A 6,281-nucleotide genomic window follows, 5' to 3' on the forward strand; every position below is an offset into this window, starting at 1 on the left:
CTCTCTCTCTCTCTCACACACACACACACACACACACACACACACACACACATACACACATACACAGACGCCTGCCTTCAGGATGAGAGCACAGGTCAGCACCTCAAATTTAAACAAATATTTCTCAACATTTGAATCAGTGAGTTTATACCTTAGTTACAACCGAAAGAGGCAAAATATAACCACTGTCCTGTTCTGGAAAAATTGTCTATATTCAAAAGAATAATAGTATAGGCCTATCTGCTAAAAAACTGGTAAATGATCAGGCTTAATAAACTTGACGTTTTATTTCCATTTTAAACATAAGTATTGAATGAGCAAATTGCTCCATTGAGGGATTATATGCATCTTTCCAGTCAGCAGGATGTTGTTCAAAATACATTTCTAAAGAACATGAGTTACAATGAATTCACATTTGCCAAAAGGAGTTATAATTCCTGTTTGGTAGCCACTGGCATCTCAAATGCTTCTGACTGTGTCAGACCTAACTGGAAACAAGGCCCTTGTGGGAATGAATCACTGGACAGAATCATTTATTAATACTGACATTACGTAGGGAACTCAGGTAGACTTATGTCTCGGAGCAGCTTGAGGTACAATGGGGAGCTAGGACAGGTGTATGCAGTAGGAGGAATACTATGGGGCAGACATGGTGGCTTACCCTGGAAACTCAGCATGTTGGGAGGCTGAGGCAGGAGGATTATGTGAGCCCAGGAATTCAAAACCAGGCTAGACAACATAGTGAGATCCTGTCTCTACCAAAAAAATAAAAAATAAAAAATTATCATGACATGGTGGTGGCACCTATAGTCCCAGCAACTTGGGAAGTTAAGGCAGAAGGATCGCCTGAGACCAGGAGGTCCAGGATGTGCTGAGTCATGATCTGCCTCTGCACTCCAGTATGGGCAACACAGTGAAACTAAAACGCAAATACATACTACATACATACATACATACGTAAAATGAAACTGAAACTCAGAAGGACAGAAAGAAGGGGGGGGGAGAAGGGAAAGATGAACACTTCAAAACAGCGTGCATTATAGACCAAATGAGCGGTACAGTCCAGTAGTGCTAAGACTATCTCAGCTGGAGTGTGGAACAATCACTAGTACCCTTTTACCCATTAGAGAATATGACACCTCATGCCAATGCAAGAGGCTATTTTCTCAAGATTCCCATAGTTTATTGTATAGTAGCATTTTAGCAGTGCCTGCGACACAGGAAAGGTAAACTAATGGGAAGTGTAGTAAATTTACCCAACATCTATTTACTCTACTTCTTGTAACAGCCCACAATTTATGCTTGTGGATTGACCTTCACCCCGTTCTCAGTCTATGCAGCTAACTCCATTTCTTGCTCTGAAGGATGCTGCATTATACAGACTTGGCCAAACAGCATCATTTGACATGCGTCCATTACTTATTCACAAGCAGGGCAGTCACGCTAATGAGATTCTCAGACTTCGTTAGAGTCACTGAAGTGGCAGACTTCTTTTTTTCCTGCTGGACTCAAACCAGAAAGGTTGTAGTAATGGGGCTGTGGCAGCTTTCTTGTCACCACAAAGACCCTTAGAATGAAGCTGGAGCATATCTCACATAGGGCTCAGTACGAAGATTTGAGTTGAGCCAAGAGGTGGACAGAAGCCAAGAGCTTCCTACACCTGTATTTTTCAGTTTTGTAAACCAAGAATTTCCTTTCGTAAGCTTGTTTGTCTTTGAGGGGTTTTTGTGTTTCGCTTTTTGCCTCACACAACTTGCAAGTGTAGTTAATTCTATCTCAAGCAAACAGGCTATCAGGAACTAGATATTAAGGCAACCCCTTTCTCTCCAGTACATTGAGTCAATGGTGTTTTGTTTCCAGAATCCATGACCCAGGTGGCTGCAGGCAGGGTTACTGGTTCCTCGGTAAGGAAATTCTCAGATCTGATTTTTCTCTGTCACCCTCTTGACCCTGGAAGTGCCCCAAAAGCCAGTGTGTCTGGGATGCACGGATTACCCTCTCCCACCTCCCCGCCTCATGGCACTGCCATTCACGGGCTGTGGGACCTTAGAAACCCTTCCTTCACCTCTTCCTTGCCACCACTACCGTAGTCCTACCACTCAGCAACTCTTTTGTGTGGTCCCCACTGAGGAAGGGTCTTACCTACCCAAGGAAAATGAGGGTGTTATCTCCTAGTGGGCAAATAAGAATTGGTAATGTTTGTTGAATGCATATTAGGAGACAGTCACTGCTAAAAAGCTTCACACCACTCCTCCAATATAATCCTTTCAACAACTCTGACATATAGCTTTAATATTCTCACCCTATAGATGGAGAAACTGAGACATAGATTAGTTAATTAACTTTCCCAAGGTCATAGAACCAGTAAGTGGTAGTACTATTAAGTGGGGAGAAATTATTACATTCTCTTGTGAATATTGGCCATGCTTTTTTGGACCCCAGCCATATACTGACATTTATGTACAAGGTGAGTTGTGCAGGGTGAGGGAGAGGGAGGGAGCCCTGGGTCAGGCAGAGAGTAGATGACTGAGTTAGGTAGAGGTAAAGTGAAAGAATACATGTAAGATCTTATCTAGGGTGGAAAACAGCAGAAAGATAATGTATAATTACAAGGTAACTGATGTCTTCCAAATTATAATTGCCCATGGCAAAGACAATCTTGGAAAGATATGATGACCTACAAATCCATGTATCTTTTATCTTTGACAAGAAGAAAGTTTGTATTCTTGTATGCTCTATCAACTTTCTTTTCCTATCAGTGCCCTGTACATAGGCATTAATTCAACATTTATTGCTTGTTTATTACGTGTCAGGCACTATGCCAAGCATGGGGATAAATCATTGACAAAAAAAGGTCAGTGTGCCTGCCTGGACTTAATTTATACTACCAATCTACATATTACACAAATAAGTGTTAACTTGCAGTTGAAAGAGAGACCAGGATCCTATCAACAAAAACCTGTGACTGAGGAAGGCTGGGCAGCCTTCCTTCAAGGGTAGATCAGAAGATTACTAGATGAGAAGGGAGCTTATGAGGAGAGAGGACACAGCACAGTGAAAGTTCTGGGAGGAGGACAGTGTGGCTGTACAAAGGCATCAAGGGTATGTGCCAGGTCATGTAGGAAAACTATGTTAAGGACTTCTTAAGAGCGGAATTAAGTCAGTTCTATTTATGTTTTAAAGAGATGGATCTCATTTATATACCTGTTTCTGATCTTCGTGTAACATCTCTGAGGCAAGGAATATGTTTCAACTAAGAGTATCCAGTTCTTTATTCCATATCCTAGTGCAAAATAATGGAATAGGAGTGTCTTAGGCAAAAAAGGGAAGGAAGGGAGGGAGGGAGGGAGAGAAAGAAAGAGAAAGGGAGAGAGAGAGAACAAAGGAAGGAGGGAGGGAGAGAGGGAGGGAGGGAGAGAGGGAGGGAGGGAGGGAAAAAATAAGTGTATTTCAAGGACAGTTGTCTAGGTCTTTAGTACCCACATTGGTTTCCATCCAGGCACTGCTCCCCATTATTTTCTTTCTTACTCTCAACTTCTCATCCCCTTTAGTCCGCTGCCTTGAATGCCCTCACTCTCCCACCACCCACCCACACTTACTACCTAAGTCTGTCCTTCCTTACCCTTTGCTGAGCTCTGAGTCATTCTCCAACCCTAGGTGCCAATCAAAATGTATGTCTTTGTCTCCTTCCTCAGACTTTGTTCTATTTTATAATCATATAGCTATGATCACACTGTATAGATGTGACAAAGATTGCTAGCTACCTAGCCAATATCCACTGGTTTCTTCTTTCCAAGTATTGGAATCCTGATTTTATTTGCTCTATCGATACGCCCAGTTAAAATACTGTATTTTCTCAGGATCCCTTGAAGTTGGTGTGGATCATATAACTAAGTCCTGGCAAGTGAGATATAAGCAGATGAGTCATATGGAAGCTTCCAGAAACCTTCCTGGAAAGTAGACTCGTGTGGACTTTTTGCCTATTTTTCTCTTTCTCTTTTCTGCTAGTGAAATTTTAGACATGGTGGCTGATGCTAGAACAGTCGTTTTGACCCATGGGATGATTTTGGGACGGAGGCTGTTAAGGGGTATCCAGCAAAAAGGAGTCTCACTTCCTGATAAAATAAATAAATAAAAATAACATTTAAAAAACAAAAATATAAAAAGAAAGAAGGAGCCTGATTTCCCAAGGGTACTGCAGACCATGGTGGCAGTATCCACCCAAGGTTGCCCAGCTCTGTGAAGAAATAAACATTGATCATATTTAATCCAGTATTGACTTCAGTATCTGTTACTTTCTACTTTCTTTAACTAAATGATAGGACTTCTAGGAAAGCCCCTTCAAAAGAAGACATGCCTTCAACACACACTTTTTATTTTTATTTATTTTATTTTTTATTTTTATTTTTTTGAGTTGGAGTCTCACTCGGTCACCCAGACTGGAGTGCAGTGATATGACTTGAAAGTGTCTCCTCCCAAATTCAGGTGTTGCCAATGTGATAGTATTAAGAGGTGGGAACTGTAAGAGGTGATTAAGTGATAAGGGCTCCTCCCTTGTGAGTGGAATCAAGGTCCTTATAAAAGAGACTTCATACAGAGTAATGAAAAGTCTGTGATTATCACTGTTCATGCCAGCATTATAGTTCATTGAATAGCTACACCATTATTTAACCATGCAAGGCCTACTTTTCAGATGTTTACAGCTTTTTCTTTGATTTAATCACTACTCTAATTTATACTTTAAAAACTGTTCCATATTAAAGTGTAATTATTATACATCTCATTTCTTACCAAGGCTCATGGTTTTCATTATACTATTTTGTGAAGAAAGTTAAGCTGAGTCTGTATAAACGTAAAGCGCTTAGAGGTGCCCTGCCCTTTTCACCCCCAAAGAGAAGAGAATAATCTGTAAAACTCCATTTCAGTCCAACAGCACTTGGGGTGTCTTTCAATGATTCACCATTTTGTATTCTTTTACACCCTCTGTGTGGGCATTCCTAACTCCAGGCTTTTGCTTAATACCTAAATTTTGTCTCTTTGCTGGTCATTTTCAGAATTATACCTCAGTTGCACTGTTCATCTGGGTTTTCATTTTCCCTTAGACACTGTATCTCCATTTACATCTCCATTTGTATTTTCTATAGATGGGGTGCTGGTCCCAAACCACTTTTGTGCCCAATCTGGGCCACTCCAGGTACAGGCATACCTTGGAGATAGTGCAGGGTTCCATTCCAGACCACTACAATAAAGTAAATATTGCAAAAAAAAAAGTTAGTCATATAAATTTCCAGTACATATAAAAATTATGTTTACATGGCTGGACATGGTAGCTTACGCCTGTAATTCCAGCACTTTAGGAGGCTGAGACGGAAAGATCACTTGAGCCCAGGAGTTCAAGACCAGACTGAACAGCACAGCAAGAACTTGTCTCTACAAAAAATTTTTAAAAACCAAAAAATTAACCAGACATAGTGGCACATGTCTGTAGTCCCAGCCACTTGAGAAACTGAGGTGGAAGGATCGCCTGAACCCAGGAATTGGAGGCTGCAGTGAGCTGTGATTATGCCACTGCACTCCGGCCCGGGTGACAGTGAGACTCTAACTCAAAAAAACCCAAAGTTAGGCCAGGTTCTGTGGCTCAGCCTGTAATCGCAGCATTTTGGAGGTCCAAGGCGAGTGGATTGCCTGAGCTCCCAGGTTTGAGACCATTCTGGGCAGCTTGGTGAGACGTGTTTCTACAATTAAAAAAAAAAATTTGGTCGGGCATGATAGCGCACGCCTGTAGTTCCGGCTACTTGGAAGGTTGAGGCAGAAGGATCACCTTAGCCAAGCAGGAGATGCTGGAGTGGTCATGAGCATGCCACTGCACTGCAGTACTCCAGCCTGGGCAATGCAGTGAGACTCCAACTCAAACAACAACAACAAAAAAACCCTAAAGTTATGCTTACATTTTACCACAGCCTATTAAGTATGCAGTAACATTGTCTAGAAAATAATGTTCATACCTTAATTAAAAATGCTTTATTGCTAAAAAAAAAAAAATGCTAATGATCATCTGAGCCTCCAACAATTTGCAATCTTTTGGCTAGTATACAGTTCTGCCTCGATGTTGATGGCCACTGACTTATCAGGGTGATGGCTGCTGGGGTGGCTGTGGCTGCTGGGGTGGCTGTGGCAGTTTCTTTTCTTTTGTTTTTTTTTTCAGTTGGAGTCTCACTCCGTTGCCCAGACTGGAGTGCAGTGGCACGCCCCTGGCCACCGCAGCCTTGCCTGCTGGGCTC

The sequence above is a fragment of the Carlito syrichta genome, unplaced genomic scaffold, assembly GCF_000164805.1.
Source record: "Carlito syrichta isolate Samal-C Ts95f unplaced genomic scaffold, Tarsius_syrichta-2.0.1 Scaffold308791, whole genome shotgun sequence".
Taxonomy (NCBI): Eukaryota; Metazoa; Chordata; class Mammalia; order Primates; family Tarsiidae; genus Carlito; species Carlito syrichta.